The 9,515-nt window shown below is 35.6% G+C and overlaps 1 protein-coding gene across 1 annotated transcript in view; it reads left to right on the top strand.

Moving 5' to 3' along the window:
* LOC111702963 (zinc finger SWIM domain-containing protein 6) overlaps positions 1-9,515 on the top strand; it is a 33,492-nt gene that overhangs the window by 13,117 nt on the left and 10,860 nt on the right. The window lies entirely within an intron of this gene.

Below are 9,515 nucleotides of genomic sequence, written 5' to 3'. Positions count from 1 at the left end.
CCGTCGTTTTTTTGTATTTGGTTTTGCTCTTCCATGCACTGCATACACCTAGAGAAAGACCACCTTCATGCACTCGAAATACTGTCTGGTTTTAAAGCACTTGGAGTTTCAATACAATTTAAAGAATTTGATAGAACTAAATGAGATTTATTAAGTGCGAGATATATGGATACAAGTTGCCTGTTCATTCTAAACAATGTCGAATCATCGGTTTGAGGCTAGAATTGTCTCCGCTCTGTAATCTCTATTCAAACCTCAGCATATTGGATCCCTAACTATCTATCTATCCAGGGATCTAACTATATGACTATTTATCTATCTCTATTCACTATCTGTCTTATCATTAAGGTTTGCTTTTTATACAATTATTTTCTCCTCTTAGTCAAACCTTCCAATTTCTTTCTGAGAGTGTGAGTTGTAGGTTGGTTTTTATTCGACTATTTGCTTGTTATTCTTGTTTTTTTTTCCCCCTAGTTTTTTCCGACCTTCTCTTTCTTTTGTTGTTATCCCATGTTAATATAACAAATCATTTTTGAACTTTACAAACAGTTTTTTTACACTCTAAAACGTGTATCTTTCTATGTTCTTCAGCAGGTTAGAGCTAAAACATAACTTTTTTTCTAAATCCTTCTTTATAACAAAATCAAGGGGTTTTTAGTAAACGATTTTATGCATTTTAAATGTAAAGGAATTCAGTTTTTTTTTGCCACAAACTCATAATTAATTTTCATCTATCTAAGGTATACGACACTGGGTTGCAAAGAAACAGCGATGAGAAAACCAGAGTTTGTGGCAAAGACTCAATTCCTTTCAGTCCCTCTTTCCTGACATAGAAGTATTTATTCCGTGACTTCTTTGTACATTGTTCAATGTAAACCTAATAATTGTGTAGGTCGGAAGAAAACGTTGTTTTTGTGTGTGAATAATATTTTCTTGTGTGTATAGTGTAGAGTATGGAGAGTAAAGCTGTAGCGAGGTTTACCGTAAAATAATTGAGTATAAAAACCCGCCAGTTTTTGCAGATTCAACAGTGGCGATCTATTGACGAGAAACCGGTTTTCTGATACCCCTCTGCTTATTCAATATATATTAATGCTTTATTCTCAAATATTAAACCCGTGATCTAGATTCATGTTTTTACCACGACAAAGTAATGTTTAGTATTCATTCAGTTGACATGTCGTCATTAAGTTACTTCTTATCACTTTGTAAATATATATATATATTTTTTTTTGGGGGGGGGGGGGCTTTCCCTTTCTACATGTCACTGAACTGTAGCTTACTTGACTGTCCCTTTTCTACCTATACTAGGGGATACTAGGATACTGTGATCCTGCACAATGCACATGGGTTTACATGAGTTATAGTATTTAAATTGAGAACAATTGTGGAACTTGTATATATCGTTGGGAACTTCATAATCGTATAGAGAGTAAATAGTTAAAAAAATATATACTTACTAAGAAGCAAAAATATGCTGCCTTATAAACAAAAATATAATTAAGGGGGAGAGGTTACAGAATAGATATATTTACTTTTGTACCGATTCTGCTTTTCGTTTTGGTAAATAATGAGACCAAGGTTTGTATGTGAGAAACGAGTATCCTGTGAGAACGTTTATTGTCTCCGGGTTAGTATAGGAGCAGGTGTGGGACGGATCATTATATCAATCCACACCCTGTTGCCTACAAACCTTCCCCCNATTCGAGGTTGACCTCCAACTTCACTATACCGCCTCTAGATCCTCAACAACAACAGATTACTTGGCCTGTTATTAAGACCCTTGTGTTTATCAGTGTTTTATAATATCCGGAGCTATAGTTCAACCTTACTAGAAATTAGGATCCGGAGCTATAGTTCAACTTTACTAGAAATTAGGATCCGGAGCTATGGTTCAACCTTACTAGAAATTAGGATCCGGAGCTTTGGTTCAACTTTACTAGAAATTAGGATCCGGAGCTATGGTTCAACTTTACTAGAAATTAGGATCCGGAGCTATGGTTCAACTTCACTAGAAATTAGGACCAGGAGCTATGGGTCAACCTTACTAGAAATTAGGATCCGGAGCTATGGTTCAACTTCACTAGAAATTAGGACCAGGAGCTATGGTTGAACTTTACTAGAAATTAGGACTAGGAGCTATGGTTTAACCTTACTAGAAATTAGGATCCGGAGCTATGGTTCAACTTTACTAGAAATTAGGACAAGGAGCTATGGTTCAACCTTACTAGAAATTAGGATCCGGAGCTATGGTTCAACCTTACTAGAAATTAGGATCCGGAGCTATGGTTCAAATTTACTAGAAATTAGGATCCGGAGCTATGGTTCAACTTTACTAGAAATTAGGACCAGGAGCTATGGTTCAATCTTACTAGAAATTAGGACAAGGAGCCATGGTTCACCTTACTAGAAATTAGGACCAGGAGCTATGGTTCAACCTTACTAGAAATTAGGATCCGGAGCTATAGAGCGTCCCATATCATATTAGATTATCATCAATCTTTAACGCCAAAATAAACATATAATACTAAAAAAATATAGCATTTTCTGTCAAAAAAAAATTCTGTTAGCCTTATTTAATTTTTCATTAATGATTCATTCTTCTTAAATTTTCTGATTTGTCCCCCAAGTTGTAATTTAGACTCATTGAGGCGGTCTATTTTGATGTGGGACACCCTGTATAGTTCAACCTTACTAGAAATTAGGTTTCGGAGCTAGCTATAGTTCAACCTTACTATGATAGGACCATGAGCTACAGTTACACGTTATTAAAATTAGCATCCAGTGCTATATAGTTCAACCTTGGAACCTTTAGATCAAGCAGTCAAAAAGATCGTTGGAAATAAAACACTCAACTGTACAAACATATTCATTACTTCCGTTCTATGGTTTCTGCTTGATTGGATACTAGTGTTTAATCCTTGTTAAGTAACATTTATTTTTCACAGTCTCCTCTGGATATTCAAAATATTTTTTCACAAGAGAAACAATAATATTTAAAAAATATTTGGACAAGATAGAACAGTTAACAAAAGAATTGCAAAAAAAGAGTGATGGTTGGGGGGGGGGGGGACATTTTCCAATGCTGGGCCCGGAAGGGGGGTGGCTTTTTTCTATGTATCCTAGAGGTTGAATTTCAATAGAAAAGGGAAAAGTTGGTTTGAGTAATACCTACATTTTGATTTAAATTAAATTTCTACAAGTTATTTTGTTTTTGTTCTCTAACAAAATAGAAATTTTACTTTTTATTTTGCTATAAATTCATATTTATTTTAGGTGAGTAGCAACTGATATAAGATCTTTATCGTCAACTTCCTGTTTATGCAGAATATTTTAAACCTGTGAAACTATAACTGGAGGAAACGTCGTTAATATAGATAATATCTGCAGGAGGAACCGACTCCTTTGACATGTTCGTCACCATACCCTTGTAATTTTACCTATCGTCACCCTACCCTTGCCATTTCATCTGTCGTCACCATAGCCTCGTGATTTTACCTATCGTCACCTAACCCCTCGTCAAGGTTTTTTTTACCGTTGTGTAACTTTCGTTTAATCGTGTTTTTTATTTCACGTTGGCAGAAAGATTGTGATTAAGATTGAAGGGTGTGCGGAAGGTTGAGGATGTTCTCACTTAAACTTTATTTCTTGAAGATAGTGGGGGTTGATGAGGGGTCATAAAAAATGTTATATTGGAGGCGAGGTTCACAGATGGGAAAGATGAGGAGGGACGAAGGGTTGGATGGTTCAATCTTTAAGATACTTTTTATACTAATTCCTCAAGTTTGGGTTAGGAGAGTTTTAAATCTATGTTTTATGGTTTAGGATTAGAAAACCTGGATTATTTCATGATCATCATGATTTTAGGAACGGAGTTTTTCAAACCATAATCTCATGTCTGTGTGATCATTCAACGAGTAAATATTTTACGATCCTGATACGCAATATAGATAATATGATCTTTGTCAAAATCAAAGATAATTTGATCCTAACATCAAGGATCAGATCAAAAATAATATGATGCTTAGATCAAAGATAATATGATCCCCATATCAAAGAAAAAATATCTTCTGATCACAGATAAAAAATATGATCCCCAATCATGCATAATTAACCTTTTTGATAAACTTTATTTAAGATCTGACATGAAGTATAATTAAATATGTACCGTATGATTCTCCTACCTAGAGCAAGGCCTGAAACCGTTGTAAAACCTCTAGTTAGATTCGGAGAAGAAACCAATCAACTGAGATAAAACCTGGAGCAAAACCCCCGGATGAGAGTGTCTTTTCCTCTGTGCTTAACTTCAACCACATAATGAGCCTAATCTTACTAATGTTGATTCTTGAGCTAGCTTATTGGTTTTCAGACCCGATATCTATATTATAAATTGTGATTGTTAGAAATTATTATATTTATAAATAATATTTAATGTAGTAACTAATAAGTTCAGAATTCTAGATTTTAGTTATTAGAATCTGGTATATTTATATTAGATTTACTTCAATATCTTCCACCGTGTTGGTTTGGATATTATTTAGTATCTGGGTTTGGTTTGGATATTAGTTAGTATCTGGGTTTGGTTTGGATATTAGTTAGTATCTGGGTTTGGTTTGGATATTATTTAGTATCTGGGTTTGGTTTGGATATTAGTTAGTATCTGGGATTGGTTTGGATGGCGTGTAATTATTTTGTTTATTGTTTACTCCCAGCTCTTGCTTGAGCTTAGCTTAGCTCAAGCTTGAGACAATACTTACTGTGTGTGCTTACATGTATTGCATTACATTCAGGACCAGGGGTTGATAGGAGCTTTCAGGGGTAGATGGGAGCTATTAGGGGTATATAGGAGCTTTCAGGAGTATGTAGGAGCTTTCAGGGGTAGATAGAAGCTTTCAGGGGTAGTTAGGAGCTTTCAGTGGCAGAAAGGAGCTTTCCGGTTGTTATATGATCTTTATGAGCTTTCAGGGGTAGACGGGAGCTTTCTGGGGTAGATATGAGCCTTAGGGGTAGATATGAGCTTTCAGGAATAGAAAGGAGCTTTCAGGGGTAGTTAGGAGCTTTCCGGTTGTTTAGGATCTTTAGGAGCTCTCAGGGGTAAATGGGCACTTTTAGGGGTAAATTGGAGCTTTCAGGGGTAGACAGGAGCTTTCTGGGGTAGAAAGGAGCTTTCAGGGGTAGATAGGAGCTTTCAGGGGTAGATATATAGGAGCTTTCAGGGGTGGATAGGAGCTTTCAGGGGTAGATAGGAGCTTTTAGGGGTAGATAGGAGCTTTCAGGGGTAGATAGGAGCTTTCAGGGGTTGATAAGAAGCTTATTATTTCAGTCTCCCTGAATTCAGTCTCCCTGAATACCTAAATCTAGTCCTAGTCAGAGCATCAGGAGGAATAAAAACTGTCAGAACTTTCTCATTCCATCCTGTCACCGGGGAATCTTAGATAGGTCAGAACTAACCCTTACCTAAGGTAATATACATAAACAAGACTGTTCCTAACTATACATTGTAGTCAGGAACATTACTGTTTAAATGAACATTTGTTTGTTCAAATCAACAGATACAGATAGAATTCATATCATGATTCATTTTAGTTATTATCAAATTATACATTATCAGGATTCATTAAAAAAAGATGCTATATTTCTAGCTTGACAGTCAGGATAAACATATGTCCTTGCACTTGCATTAATTTGAATTAGTTCTTGCTCCTACTGAACGTTACTAAACTTATGGAGGTTGGGTAGAAAGTATTTAGTTTGTTTCAATATCGTTACTTTGTAACTTTTGACGCATATTTTGTGCACTTCTTATATATCGAACAATGTTTTTATTTTCAAGTTTTCTAAATTTTTCAAAATACAAATTTCCTAACCTATCATCTTAACATAATCTTAACAATTTGAATTTAAAATCTTCTCTGCACAGCTGTTACCCACCATGAGCCAAAGTAGTGAGCTGAACCGAACAAGGTTGGTTTCTGCTCCACCAGCTACTCATATCTCAAGTACTGGAGAGGCAAAAGCTCTCTTTTTGAGTTCTGTTTTCAATTGAGCGCGGTATTAACATTCCGCTTTAGTTTACAATATACTCACAAGGTTTGAAAAGCAGCTGTTCACCTAGTTTCCCGCATCATTTTAGCTCAATGANGGGGTTGACAAAAAATGAGGGAAACTGTGGGAAAAAGTCGAAGGTTAAAGCAGGGGAGAAATGAATTATTTTAAAATAAATGACGAAAATAATTGGTCGTTGTTGTGTATGTACCAAACGTAGAAAACTCGATAATTTACTCTTAAAGATGGAAGACGTGACAAAGATGGTTAACATGGTTTACTAGAGATTGTTTACTCTATTATAGCGGAGACTAAGGGGGTTTGGTTTAAAGAGGCACTGGATATGGTATATTGGATATGGTAAAAGAGGCACTGTATATTTGAGGGGGTGGGGAGGCAAGGCAAGGTTCTATCCTATTAAGAGTTGAGAAGACAGGGTAAGTGTTATCCTAACGATACTGCACCAGTAATTCCAATATTCAGTAAAACTTAGTTCAACTCCTGAACAAGAAGGAACTAGAGGAATAAATATTTCATCTTGAAGACTTCAAGTAGGAATATATATATGTATCATCTTGAGAACTACAAGAACCCAAAGTAGGAATCTATATTTTATCTTGAGAACTACAAGAACCCAGAGTAGAATAAATTTATCATCTTAAGAACTCAAGAACCCAGAGTAGGAATAAATATATCATCTTGAGAACTCAAGAACACAGAGTAGGAATAGATATATCATCTTGAGAACTCAAGAACCCAGAGTAGGAATAAATATATCATCTTGAGAACTCAAGAACCCAAAATAGGAATATATATCTCATCTTCAGAACTACAAGATCTCAGAGTAGGAATATATATTTTATCTTGGGAACTACAGAACCCAGTGTAGATATATATCTCATCTCGAGAACCACAAGATCTCAGAGTAGGAATAGCTTAATAATATATATATATCATATTAAACAAATCTCAAAGAGAAGTTTACCAAGAAAATATAAATTGGAAACGTATACTTGGTATAATAATAATAATCAAAATAACCCTTTAAAGATTCACATTGACAGCGGTTTTCGGGGTAGATTCTACGAAATGAAAAAAGTTGTCTTTGCCCTTTGTAAATGGAGACGAAAGTGGAGAGGGGGGGGGGGAGTAAGCATTAGTAAGTATTGCTTCATTTAGTATAATTTCGGCATTATGGAGGTAAATTTTTACTGATAAATTAACAAAATAAAAGAACTTAAGAGGAAAATGTACTAACCTGGCCAGGTTCTTCAGTGTAGAAAATGGATATTTATTTATTCTTGTCTATAGTGTTTACATTCAGTACTCAGGGTAGGATATTATAATCTAGCTTTCTGAATGTATTTCCTTTCCAACGATATATTTTGTTCTAAATCTGATATTTTTCACAAATCTGGACAGATTTCATAAATCTGGACATATTTCATAAATCTGGACATAATTCATAAATCCGGACATATTTCATAAATCTGGACATTTTTCATAAATCCGGACATATTTCATAAATCCGGACATATTTCATAAATCTGGATATAATTCATAAATCCGGACATATTTCATAAATCCGGACATATTTCATAAATCTGGACATATTTCATGAATCCGGACATATTTCTTAAGACTGGATATATGTGAAACAAATTGCTGTATTTAGAAAGCAAACAATAAATTGATTAAATTGTATATTTACAAGAAAGGTTTGAATTTTGGGAGGGTTCCATCATATGATGAATTTAGAACTACAGAATCAATAGAAACGTTGAAATTAACAATGTTTTAGAACTGGATATCTTCTATCTAGGGAATCTAGCATTTAGCATTTAGCATTTATGGGATAGATCAGGATGTCAGATTTGATGGTTGGATAGTGGATATCAAGGTATAGAATTGGTACTAGAGATCAGAGCAGAGGATTAGCAGTATGGATATTAGGGTATGGATCGATACTGAAGGTTAGAGCAGAGAATGGTTAGATTGGATATCAGGGTATGGATTGATACTGGAGGTTAGAGCAGAGGATGGTTGGATTGGATATCAGGGTATGGATCGGTACTGGAGGCTAGAGCAGAGGATGGTTAGATTGGATATCAGGGTATGGATCGGTACTGGAGGCTAGAGCAAAGGATGGTTAGATTGGATATCAGGGTAGGGATCGGTACTGAAGGCTAGAGCAGAGGATGGTTAGATTGGATATCTGGGTATGGATCGGTACTGAAGGCTAGAGCATAGGATGGTTAGATTGGATATCAGGGTATGGATCGGTACTGAAGGCTAGAGCATAGGATGGTTAGATTGGATATCAGGGTATGGATCGGTACTGGAGGCTAGAGCAAAGGATGGTTAGATTGGATATCAGGGTATGGATCGGTACTGAAGGCTAGAGCAGAGGAGGGTTAGATTGGATATCAAGGTATGGATCGGTACTGAAGGCTAGAGCAGAGGAGGGTTAGATTGGATATCAGGATATGGATCGGTACTGGAGGCTAGAGCAAAGGATGGTTAGATTGGATATCAGGGTATGGATCGGTATAGGAGGGTAGAGCAGAGGATGGTTAGATTGGATATCAGGGTATGGATCGGTACTGGAGGGTAGAGCAGAGGATTGGCAGGATGAACATTATGGTATAAGAGATGGCTGTTACCAGGATGGTAGAGGTTTTATGTTGAATGTATAAAATCCTGTTAAAACTATTGGAGGAAACATCATTCTAACTTTGATAATGGAATAACTAGGCTTATGCAATCCTAGTATCAGATATATAGACAGACAGACACACGGACAGACATAGATTGATTGATTGATTGATAGATAGATAGATAGATAGATAGATAGATAGATAGATAGATAGATAGATAGATAGATAGATAGATAGATAGATAGATAGATAGATAGATGCAATTAATGTACATGTAGACTGCAGGGCTGCTTTAAGCAAGATGTAAAAGAAGAACTGCATTCAAAATAGCTGTGTCATTCCTCAAAATCTAGAGACAAGCTTTCTCAAATCAAAAATAATTCATATTTAAAAATGAATAAGGGAATAATGAAAGACCAATATTTCCTGCTACTCTCCTATATCTAAGATCAATATGAAATTCCATCTTTCTCTTAGCAAACCTGAAGCATCAGGGGTGTTAAATCAAATTTATTTACACATCCCCCCACCCCAAAAAAAATCTTTACACATCCCCCCACCCCAAAAAAATTTCTTTAAAAAGACAAAGATACTAAGTGGAATCTAAATAACAGTTCCCTTTTTTTTTTCCCCTTATTTTAACATTAAAATTTTTTTAAGGAAGGATAAATAAATCTAATCCCAAAGGAATTAAGGTTATTCCACAAATTACGACTTTGTAATCCATATATCTTTGCAACTCAATTTTGGGACTTTAGGGACTAGTTCTGACCAGTTATACCCTTTAATCATATTTTCATCCCCCCCCCCCCC

This window comes from Eurytemora carolleeae, unplaced genomic scaffold, assembly GCF_000591075.1.
Source record: "Eurytemora carolleeae unplaced genomic scaffold, Eaff_2.0 scaffold17, whole genome shotgun sequence".
In the NCBI taxonomy this organism is placed as follows: domain Eukaryota; kingdom Metazoa; phylum Arthropoda; class Copepoda; order Calanoida; family Temoridae; genus Eurytemora; species Eurytemora carolleeae.
Note: the sequence above shows the minus strand (reverse complement) of the source record. Positions and strands in the feature narration are given on the sequence as shown.